Here is a 12500-nt window from a genome sequence, read left to right on the forward strand (position 1 = left end):
CTTAGGTCATCACAGCTAAAACATCTCAAACTAACTAACCAAGTCATCCTGCTGGCTTAAGTACAGATGGTACAGAAGGGGCGGAGGAGGAGGGGGAGGAAGAAGAAGAAGGAGGAGGAGGAGGAGGAGGAGGAGGAGGAGGAAGAGGAAGAAGAGAAGGAGGAGGAACACTCTCCCTCCCTCCTCCCTGCGTCATCCACCTCTTTCCTCCATTCCTCCTCTTCTCTCCACTTCTCTCCTCCTCCTCCTCCTCCTCCTCCTCCTCCACCACAAGGGAGAGAAAAACCTCCTCCTTCCTCCTGTCGCAGCAAAATGGCGGGAAAAAATGAGAATAAGGAAAAAAAAAAGGAAATATGTGACTCACGGAGAATGTAAACACAGCCTTGCTCTTGCTCTTGCTGTACATGTGACCCGTTGGAGAGACAGGCCTTGGTATGGGCCACCGTTGCCAGATTATCGTACTAGGAGTCTCGTATTTACCTGTTTCTGAGCCATAGCTATTGCCAAAAGTCAGAGAACATATTATTTATTTCTAGGTTCAGTAACGTCAGAAAATTCCACCGCGCCCTTCAAGAAATGGTAAAACACGCCACCCATAAAAAAGAATACAAAGACGATACATTATGAAGGCTCAACACTACATAGCAAATCACAGCACGAAACATTTTTAAACTAAACGAAAAAAAAGAAACATCGTTCACCCTCCCCCTCCGCCCCCTACACCCCCTCCCCCAGGACACCCCACAGACACCCTGCCCCAGACCACTACCACCACCCCGGGGATACCACCCGACCACTCCCCCCCCCTAAACACAAAATCGTTATTTACTCCGTTAATACTCAACCGATCGGATTCTAGTAAAGACCAAAATGTTCAGCGTCGAATGCTACACCCGAGTAGCTCCACAAACACGAGGAAAACATGGACACAGCAAGAGGCGCAGGCGAAAACCGTTAAGACCAAACTTTGGACCGGTATAGCTCAATAACGAAAAACGCTATCTTGATTCTAATAGCGCCATCGTGTTCTCCGGCAAACTCGACACCTTGTATCAGTTGTTCGTCAAGAAATAGCAAGAAATAAAAAAAAAGAACCAAACGCTTCCAAAGTTAAATTTGAAGACGTCAAATTATAGCTTGTCTCGGCTGAACTCGCGATACTTATTTCCATAAACGTATCTTCACTAGTAAAGGCGTGACAGGCGGCTAAAGAAATGACGTGTTATCTCCAAAACTAAAGGTCGTAGCGAAGATTCGAGACCAGCGTTGTGTTCATCGTTAAATTCTAAAACTTTCATTATCTATTGACGAATGAGAAAAAATAGATATTAAGCGAAGGAAGTTGGATCAAAGTTAAAAAAAAACGCGAAAAACAGATCATGATAACTCCATAACTATTGGTCGTAGCGTCATTCTGAAGGCACCAGCGTGTTTCCCGTAACTGGTTCTCCCAGGAGCCAATTGGGCATACAACACTTTAGCGTATTAAGGGACTTATAGGCCTTCAAAGTTTCAGCACGTTTTTTTTAAATCGTGGATATCTCCGTCAGTTTTAGGCCTAGCGCAATTCTGATAGCACTAGAAATTCTAATATTGTTTTCGTCACGTCTGTAAATCTCTCTGATCCAGCTGGAGGCAAGAATAACGAAACTTGCATATTTGAAAAAAAAGATCGTTGTAGAGGAGGTGAAATTGTGGCCGTAAACACCGGAGAGTTTCATAACGGTGGAAACACAAAATCGTTCATAGCTCCGTTAATACTCTACCGATCGGATTCTAATAAGCATCAAAATGTTCAGCGTCAAATTCTACCCCACCAGCTGAGTGCAACGAACACGAGAAAAAACGAGAGGATAAAATTGAGGGTTACGACCATTGCTCAGAATATAGCTGATAACTTCTATAATAATTGAGCTAGCGCAAAACCAAGACCAGAAATGGCTTCCTCGTGATGTGCCCTCTCCAAATCATGCCCGACATTAAGACATTACTTAGACATGGATGCAGGAATCGATGCAGAATCAAAACATTCTGATCAACGCCTCAGCTAGGATATCTTGATACCTAATAAAGTTATCTCTATTCTGACGACGCCACGTTATTCTCCGTCAAATTTTACATCAGATATCAGTCGGTCAATAATACACAAGCAAAATAAGCAAAAAAAGCTATCTTTGGAAATACGCGTCAAATCTTAAATCTGATCATTCCACAATATAGGCCGTGTCGGGTCATCTCAAGATATTATTTCATTTCATAAAACATATCTGCAGGAGTTAAGGCGTGGCAGGCGGTTAAAATATGACATGCTCTCTCCGAAACTAAAGGTGGGAGCGCAGATCCGAGAGCAGCGTTGCATTCCTCGTCAAAATATAAGACTTTTATTATCTCTCGACGAAGAAGAAAGGATTGATATTAAGCGAGTGACGTTACCACAAATGTCGAAAAAGTGCGAAATTTCCAATCGATATATCTCTCTACCCATTAGTGGTAGCGCAATTCTGAAAGCACCAGCGTGTTCCTCGGAATTTTCTCTACCATCGACTAATCGGGCATTTACAAACACGCCTTGATTCAGGAGTTATAGGCCTACAAAGTTGTCGAAGGCTCTCACAAAACCGTTCTTAACTCCGTCAGTCTTAGGCCTATTGCAATTCTGATAGCACCAGGAATTTTAGTATTTTTTTCTTCACATATATCAACCCCTTTCATCGAACTGGAAGAAGGAATAACGATTTTTCAATTTTTAAACTTTTTCGTGTGAAGGCCTCGCGGGGGAAATGTGGTAGTTTAGCCCCGTAGAGTTGCCGAGGAGGGGGGGGGTGAAATCTTTACCTGCTTAGATCTCCGTCTGTGATGCACGTAGAGCCTTCTTAAGGATATCAAAAGATTGCTCGTAAAATTACCTTTCTTTCCAGTGCCAAGAGGGTAAGAATCGATTAGGAAATACTGAATGGCAGCGTCTTAGAGTTAGCGACGGAAAATAAATCGCATCACCATCAATACTCCCCGTAGGGCATTTCTGAGAGGATACGAGTGTGCATTCCCCGAAAAATTCTGGTGTTGTCGAGCGCCAGGGACGTAGGAATTAGTAAGGGATTAAGGAATGGCATGATCTGAAACTTAAGGAAGGTGATGGCTCAGGAACATCCATATATCTCACAAACTGTTAGCCCTAGCGCCATTTTGAGGCCAGAAATGGAGTTCTCGTCCCTTTTTGCCCAATATTGGACACCAAAACATGAGAAAATGGTTTAAAATAGCATAAAACCATAAGTTCTAATTCCCAAACACGTAGAAATGTCCAGCGTACGACACTTTCTTTAACAAAATATGATTTATGCTTCCCAGGCGCCATGAAGCTATGAGTAATTATTATTTTAGGATCGTAAGGGTAATCAAAAAGATAAATTCCGTCCTTGGAGGGGCCGGAATTGGCATTTAGAGCAATGTTGATACATTTCAAGGCGTCGAGTACGATACCTTGATGACCACATTTGTAAAGGTGCCATGTCGCCATATATTTACCCTCCCGTGTTTACCATTTCCTGACCTCCGGGACACATACAACGTCACTCATTTATTATTAGAGTTAAAATCATTACTTCCCGATGTATCCAGACCATCGCTAAGTCTCAAATAAACGATAAATATGAGATTTCACGAACGGCGACGCGGCAACGTTACTGAGCTTTAACGACAAGTGGACGGACTCACTGATTCCACTTGTCGGCATATTATGTGTCGGTACAGGAAGCTTTTTTGTAGCGATAGGCTTAATTATTCAACTCAGCCTATGACCTTTTCTGAGCTCAACATACTACTACTACTACTACTACTACTACTACTACTACTACTACTACTACTACTACTACTACTACTACTACTACTACTACTACTACTACTACTACTACTACTACTACTACTACTACTACTACTACTACTACTACTACTACTACTACTACTGGTACAAATACTACTACTATTACTACTACTACTACTACTACTACTACTACTACTACTACTACTACTACTACTACTACTACTACTACTACTACTACTACTACTACTACTACTACTACTACTACTACTACTACTACTACTACTACTACTACTACTACTACTACTACTACTACTACTACTACTACTACTACTACTACTATTAGCTACTAGGGGTTTAATTATGAACAAGTCAGCAATGCTCACTCAGGATAGCCCCTAGCTGTTTCTCAATGCTGATCCTATTTTGAACTCAGCATGCATTAAAAAGTTACTGATTTCAGTGTGTATAACCACTCTGAGCTCAGCATGGTGGTCTATATATGACAGCATGATCGTTTTCTTGATATGCTGAGTTCGGAGTTCAACATGGATTTAAGTTAAGATTAGCATATGAGTCAGCATGGCCATAAGTTTAAATCAGCTTGCATAAGATCGAGTCAGCATGGCTATATCTCTTTCAATGCTGACTTTTTATAGGCTCAGCATAGGAGTTACAAGTGAACAATGCCGTCATTGAACTCAACTTGCTGAATGTTGTGACCTTTATTTCAAGTCAGCATGCATCATGAAGTCAGCATGTGACCGTAAGTTTAAATCAGCTTGATAGCATAAGATATAGCATTTCAGCATACATATCCTTCAACTTAATATCAACTAGAGTAGAAATGCAACGTTTTGGAGTCTTCTGATTAATGTAAAATCACTTAGGTTTAAGGACAGACCACCAAGTCTGGACCATGGGGTCTGTGTGGTCTGATTTTCTATGTAAATCTATGTAAAGGTTGGAACAATTAGCTTTGAGGTACAACAATGAATGAGTTTTCCTGTTCCAACGTCCACCTTCCCTTATTAAACATTTCAAAGCCATTATTTACACGGTTTTAGGTTTAATTAAAGAGAAAAAGCGATATAATTACCATTTTATACAGGAAGAAACGTTGTAACCAATGGCTTTAAGATCTAATTAATACGTGATTCATTCCCCTTCCTCCCTCCCTCTATCTCTCTCTCCCTCTCTCCATGCTTCACTTAAGGGAGACTACTAAGTGTATTAATAAGAACTCCCTGAAGCCATTATTCCCACATATAAGCTCATTCTATCCTATTGTAAGCCCGTCCTGAAGGGTGATAGAATGGTACACTTTCTGCAGTTTCGTTCGCAAAGTGTCAAGACCCAGACCCAAATTACAGCAAGAGCAAGAGCAGCAGTGGTGTCGTTTTTCCGTGCGAAATAACTCGTTGAAAGATACCTCATCACACACCAGAAAGACTGATTGATTTGCCTTATTTTGATGTTATTTGTCCACCCGTGATCTTTATAAGGGTTAATATTGCCTGTAAGGTAATAATACACCAGACACACGGACCATAGACGCAAGGAATGAGGGAAAATAACGTCTGCTATAATTCTGTCAATAATCAAGCCTATTCCTTTGTTATTTAGCCTTCCAGTGATAACAAATGCTCCTCTGATGTTTGTGCCGTGTATTGGAGACGAAATAGGGTCACAGAACGATAGAAATGACACTGAAATAGGGAAAAAATGGGAAGGTAAACATGTGAGAGCTATTTCGTGGAAGTTGGCGGCGAAGTTATTCCCTTAGGATCACGTGACTGGCCTTTCTTCCTCCCTGTGGATCTGCTCCGTCTGACGCCATTACGAGTCATGTCTGTTTTATGTGATTCCGTGGGACTTAGCCGCCGCTGTAAAGACACGCCATGGAGATCAAAGAGGTGAGGAATGCCTTGTGCTTGTTCTGACATGGGCGATAACGGCGAGAAGTGTGATGAACGTGATCAAAAGGGGATTTAAATGTGGGCTGACCGCGGGGCCTCGGTGTAAGATGGCGGCGCGGGTTGGTGAGGGAAATATTTGTATATATATATTTTTTTCTCGTAAACTACACTGGGTATACCGAGACGGGGCTTGAGGTCATGACATATAAGGTCACTATGCTTCTTGAGGTCAAGCGGTGATGTGGGGAAAAGGCGGGAAATGTGTGATCTATGCAAGATAAGAGGCGGCCATCAGCTTAACGTGTGAACTTTTATCATCGATACTCAGTAAGCCCTTTGACCTCTACCGAGTGAAGAATTAAGGGGGATTGACCTGATATATGAGGTCAGATGAGGCGTGAATGTCGTAAACAATGAATTAGGTTTAGGGGTGAGCTCACAAAGGCGACCGTGTGACCTTATTTCAATGGCCGCCGTGGTCGTCCAGAAGCTCATCGTTTTTTACTGATTTCCGGTAAAGTAGAGTACGTGGCGGCACGGGGCTTGAGGGGCAGGGCGACACGTGCATTGCATTCCTGTGTGTGTGAAGTTGGAGAGCGGGATATAAGCCGGTAAGGTCAGAAAGGTCACGTATATAACTGGCTTGGGGTGTCCGGCTCCATATATGACCTTAATTATTAATGACCTCTAAGACCTCCGGGCACTATGATAGGGAGAACTGAGATGAATGACCTAATGTATGGGGTCAAATGAGGTGTGAGGGTCTTAAATATTGAATTATGGGCGTTTAGCGGTGAGGTCATAAGGGCGTAACCGGCGGATGTGACGTATTATCTCAGTTATCAATGACACCTAAGAACTTTGAACACTATGAGAGGGAGAACTAAGCTGAATGACCTAATGTATGGGGTCAAATGAGGTGTGAGGGTCTTAAATATTGAATTATGGGCGTTTAGCGGTGAGGTCATAAGGGCGTAACCGGCGGATGGGAGCGAACCATACGTGACCTTATATCCGTGAGTTTTGACCAGTGTAAGATGCCTGGGTACTCCTATATTAAGGGTTAGGGTGTATTTGTGTTGTATTATTGCAGATATGAAGTGTGGGTTGTGTTACTCAGGAAATATTGGAGGTTAACGTGAGCTAGAAGTGTTTTAAGGGTGACTCGTCTAGCGGGCGGGGTGAATTTTACGAATTTTTCAGATTTACTTATTTCAGTGTTATTTATCTTGATTTTTTTGCGTTTTCATCGTCATGGTTGTGATTTCATGTGTGTCTGAGGTGGTATTGATGGTGATTGTGGTGGTTTTAGGTGATGCATGTGGTGGTGATGACCCGGGGTGGTGAACCTATTAACTCTAAGGGGAATATGTAGGTTAGCGTTGTTGCCTTGACCACATGTGCTTACCCTAGACCACCGGGTGTCATTCTAGAGTTATACATGCTCCTGGTACTGCGAAGGCTGGCATGAACCTATATTTTGCCTGTCAATATTTACTTTGCTCTCACAGGAGGTTAAGGTTAAAATCTAAGTTTAATCCAAGGTTAGGATAACTTAGCGATGACCAGTATCTTATCCTAGACCTGGGGGCTTCGTGGTGCAGTGGTTAGCAGTTAGCACACTCGGCTCACAACCGAGAGAGCCTGGGTTCGATTCCCGGGCAGAGTGGGAAAATTTGGGAGGCTTTTCCAATACCCTATGCCCCTGTAAACCCAGCAGTGTACCAGGTATAATTGGGGGTTGTGTCCCGTCTCCTGGGATCTGTTCCCTTCTATAATTCCTTCCCCTTCTGTCTCTCTCCGGCATATGACCACAGATGTTGCGCCGACTAAATGAAATTTTCCAACTTTTTTATCCTAGACCATCGGGTGTTATTCTGGAGGTCTGCTCATGATACCGTGAGGTCCGGAATTGACCTATTTTGTCTGTCAATTTTTATCTTGCTCTCACAGGAGGTTACGTTAAAATCTAAGTTATCCAAGGTTAGGATAACTTAGTGCTGACCGAGCATTTTTTTTGTTAATGTTTCTGATATTTTTCAGCCCTTGAATATATAAATAAGTGTGAAGTGATGAGACTTGGGTGTTTTTTCTGGAATAACACCCACTTGTTTAGGATAGATAGGCAGGATAGGCCTCTCACCACACTGCCGTTGATGTCACTGGCGGGAGAGGTGGCTACGGTCATCTCCATACTCACCGCCTCTTAAAATATTGTCTTGGGGTGCAACGCTGTATATATTTGTTTTATTTCATTGTGGTAGTAGAGCGCACGGCAGGTACGGTTAACCCAGTAGCTGTGGGGATCATGTTTCTTAAGTCGGTAGCAGCGATGGGCCAAATTTGTGTCTTTACCGTGTAGCAGCGATGGGCCAAATTTGTGGCTTTACCGTGTAGCAGCGACGGGCCAAATTTGTGCCATGATATAAACCCCCCAAAATAGATGATACATAATCTGATCACAAATGCTTTATATATAACATGAAATGGTTTGTGTGAGGGGTGATTTTTCTCCATTTTTCTCGCTTGGAGGGACCATTAAGAAACATGATCCCTGCTGCTACCACTGGGTTAAAGGCCCTTCCCTCAAAGCGAGAAAAATGAGAAAAAAATCATCACTCACACAAACCACTTCATAATATATATCAATGCATTTGTGATCAGTTTATGGATCATCTATTTATTTATTTATTATTTATTTTTACGTCTTGGCCTATTGCGCCGGTAGGCTTCTTCCCGGTGGATCCTGATGGTCGGTGGTGGGGTTTATATCCTTCTTAATATATCAAGTTACATATCATGGCAAGAATTTGGCCCGTCGCTGGTACACTGTAAAGCCACAAATTTGGGCCCTTGTTGCTACCGGGTTAAGTTAGGTCTTGTTAGGATAGCTCAGCAAGTTTGTTTAGGTTAGGATAGCTTAGATTTAATTCTCTAAATATATGGTCTTGGGGGGGGACACACCTGGAGATACATTTCTGTTTATATTGTGTTTTGATAGTGGCTTGCTAAGACTAGATTAGTTTAATTAAAGTTTGGTTAGGTTAGGATGGCTTAGATTTAATTCTCTTTATATATATATATAGTCTGGGATGACACATTGAAGCATATGTTTTTACTTTTTGCATATTTGGCGTCGGAACACAGGCTGGGGAAGGAGACGGTGGCTGAGTGGTTAGCGTGCCGGTCCTGCGTTCGCCACGTCATGGATGATGAGGGTTTGAATCTGTCGCTGCCACAGACTACTTGTCCTGAAGACCACCACCATCATCCTGGACTGTATGGGACTGTCCAAGGGAAAGCAAGATGGGGCCGCTATAAACACTTGCCGGCTTGGGCCCACCACCAGGCCCAGCCGAGGGAGGTAAGGAAAAAAAAAAAAAGTATGGCTAGGTTTGAATAAGTTTTAGGTTAGAATAGCTTAGTATTAAATAATCTTGTAATTATTATTATTGTCATTAATATCATTGCTATTGCAACTCATGTTAATGGAGAGGTATCTTGTATGCCCTCCTGGACGTGACTGACTCGTTCACCCTCCATCTCGGACGACATGTCGAGTTAGCTTCACGTTGTTGGTCGGGTGTAGTTCCGGTGCCCTGAGAATAGGGGAACCACCTGCTGAACCCTGGGGTGAAGCCTGCACCTCAGGCATGGCCAGAGGTTGCGGGAGTCTCCGAAACAACCGTAACACTTTGACTTGTGTTTCATATCTTTATCATCTCTACTTGTTAGTAAGATAACGTCAACTCTAAAAAAAAAATGTATGTTTGTCAGATGGTAAATGTCCACAGAGTTGCCCATCTCACTGTGGTACTTCTCACCCCAACCATGTGTTAGATCTCATAATTCTATGCATTTTGAATCCCATATATATGCCTCACAAATTGATAGAATATATATATATATACTGGAACTCGCAGGGAGGATTGAGCACCAGCGGCAAGTTACGCTAGTCCTCCCTGCAAGTATTTAGCAACCAAAGGGTTAATTTACAGTCCTTGATAGAGAGAGACTATAGAATATCTTATCCAGTACAAGACTTTGAGAGTGGACACATATTTGCAGGTTGGTGTAGCAGTGCCGGGAGGTTCCATAACACAGGGCACTCCTCACCTCAACAACAGTCTCTTCACCGACAAGTAATTCTTCACCAACAAGCTTTTCAGCAGCTTGGAGAAATAGGTAAGCTTTCTCTACTCACTTCCTGCCCTGCCTTCATTACCCCCGCCAGAAGCCCCCAAAGGGTGAACCCGTTATATTGAGCTGTAAAATGTTCAGCAGCTCACTTAGTAACCCAGTGTGTTGTAAAATGTTCACTACCTCCCCTTGCTTAGAGGGAAATGCCTTTTAACCCAGTGGTTGTAGCAGCAGGAATCATGTTTCTTAATGGTCCCCCCAAGCGAGAAAAATGAGAAAAAAATCATCCCTCACACAAACCGTTTCATAATACATATCAAAGCACTTGTGATCAGTATCATCTATTTTGGGGGGTTTAAATCATGGCACAAATTTGGCCCGTTGCTGCTACACGGTAAAGCCACAAATTTGACCCGTTGCTGCTACACGGTAAAGCGACAAATTTGACCCGTTGCTGCTACACGGTAAAGCCACAAATTTGACCCGTTGCTGCTACACGGTAAAGCCACAAATTTGTCCCATTGCTGCTACACGGTAAAGCCACAAATTTGTCCCATTGCTGCTACACGGTAAAGCCACAAATTTGTCCCATTGCTGCTACACGGTAAAGCCACAAATTTGTCCCATTGCTACACGGTAAAGCCACAAATTTGTCCCATTGCTGCTACACGGTAAAGCCACAAATTTGTCCCATTGCTGCTACACGGTAAAGCCACAAATTTGACCCGTTGCTGCTACCGGGTAAGAAACATGATTCCCGCAGGGTTAAGCATAGGGTGCATGATATATGTTTGCCAAAGTGCTTACTATGCACTGGATACATATTATGCATGCAAGATTGGTTTTGCTTTATAATATAGTTAGATTAATTTGATTTATTTATTCAGCCCTTGACAGAGAGGAAAGTAATATTTCTTATTGTACAAGGGACTTACCACAGACATGTTGCTAACCTGATTTTGTATAAGTTTAAACCCAGGAATAAGTCACCTCCAATCCTGGCATCAAAGTTCCTTAAGCCCCTAACTCACTCACCGGTGCTAATGCAGGAGTCAAGTCATCATTATACAGTAAATATTGGTGTGAAAAAGACTCCTGATATTGGCCGCATCATGTGTGGAAATACATATTAAAAGGAAGCCTAGCCAGCAGGGAGGGAGGAGGAGGCTCACTACACGGTCTGGTCTCAAAAGCTAACAGGCTATATTTTCACCTGCAAGGGTAGATATATATTTTTCTGCTTACTTTTTGCCTAGTTTTACAGCCTTTGACAGAGAGGAAAGTAACACACACAAACTGATCACAAATGCTTTGATATATAATATGAAATGGTTTGTGTGAGGGGTGATTTTTTGTCATTTTTCTTGCTTGGAGGGACCATTAAGAAACATGATCCCTGCCACCACCGGGTTAAGTTAAAGTTTTCTAAAGAAAGAATTGCTACATTACATTTGTAAGTCACTGACACAACAAAAACACTCACCACCATCACTTTGTTGATGCGTCATGGACAGCAATATTAGGTAGAACATAAGAACATAAGAACGCAGGAGTCTGCAAGAGGTCGGTAGGCCTGTACGAGGCAGCTCCTTTGACCCTAAGCTCCCGCGTATCTAACCCCACCTAATATCGCTGTCCATGAATTTATCTAGTCTATTTTTTAATGTGACAATTGTATTGGCACTCACCACATGACTGCTAAGCCTATTCCACTCATCCACCAATTTTTGCCTATGTCCCTGTTGAATCTGAATTTATCCAGTTTAAACCCGTTACTTCGTGTCCTACCCGGTTCTCTTACCAACAAAACCTTATGAATGTCTCCCTTATTAAAGCCCTTCATCCATTTATAAACCTCGATCATGTCTCCACGCACCCTTCGCCTGTATAGAGAATGCAAGTTTAACTGTTTGAGTCTTTCCTCGTATGGCAAGTTTCTCAACCCCTGAATCATCTTAGTCATCCTCCTCTGCACCGATTCTAACATTTTGATATCCATTCTATAGTAGGGTGACCAGAACTGAACCGCATAGTCAAGATGAGGTCTAACTAATGCTAAATATAATAGTTTGAGGAAGACTTCGGGGCTTCTGTTGCTTACGCTCCTTGAAATAAATCCCAGTACCCTATTAGCTCGATTTCTAGCTTGAATGCATTGTGCCCTTGGACGGAGATCAGAGCTCACTAAGACCCCTAAGGTAGGGTTAGATACACGGGAGCCAAGGTTCAGAGGAGCTGCCTCGTGCAGGTCTACCGGCCTCTTGCAGACTCCTATGTTCTTATGTCACTGGACGAGGTGGAAGGATGCTTGGGTGCCATAGTAGGGGTCAAAATGCAGTGTATGTATTCCAGAGAAAGTTCCACTCACAGTGCTGGCTAGCTTCAGACTGAGGAGAAAGACAGGAGAAAGACAGTGTCTCCGCGCAGTGACGTCATTGATGAAACTCATGTTAAATCGAACATATTGCGTTAGTCAAATGTATCTACTTAACCCTTTCATTGCTAAGTGCTCACAGCTAGACTATCCCCTCAGGCGCGCTCGGGCACCCCAGCGGGGGAAGGGGATCTCTTTTAACCGCTGTGTCTCAAAAACTATTCATCACAGCTACAAAACAAAAACA

At 42.8% G+C, this 12500-nt stretch overlaps 1 long non-coding RNA gene across 2 annotated transcripts in view; it reads right to left on the reverse strand.

Moving 5' to 3' along the window:
• The window catches only part of LOC126996382 (uncharacterized), a 45078-nt gene that overhangs the window by 12002 nt on the left and 20576 nt on the right, over positions 1 to 12500 (reverse strand). Inside the window, exon 2 of one of the 2 annotated variants that reach the window (XR_007751142.1) lies at positions 365 to 3483. This is a non-coding gene — a long non-coding RNA (uncharacterized LOC126996382). Of the gene's footprint in view, positions 1 to 39; positions 3484 to 12500 lie in introns of those variants that run through there. The other variant, XR_007751143.1, reaches the window with a different exon arrangement.

This window comes from Eriocheir sinensis, chromosome 10 (assembly GCF_024679095.1).
Source record: "Eriocheir sinensis breed Jianghai 21 chromosome 10, ASM2467909v1, whole genome shotgun sequence".
Taxonomy (NCBI): Eukaryota; Metazoa; Arthropoda; class Malacostraca; order Decapoda; family Varunidae; genus Eriocheir; species Eriocheir sinensis.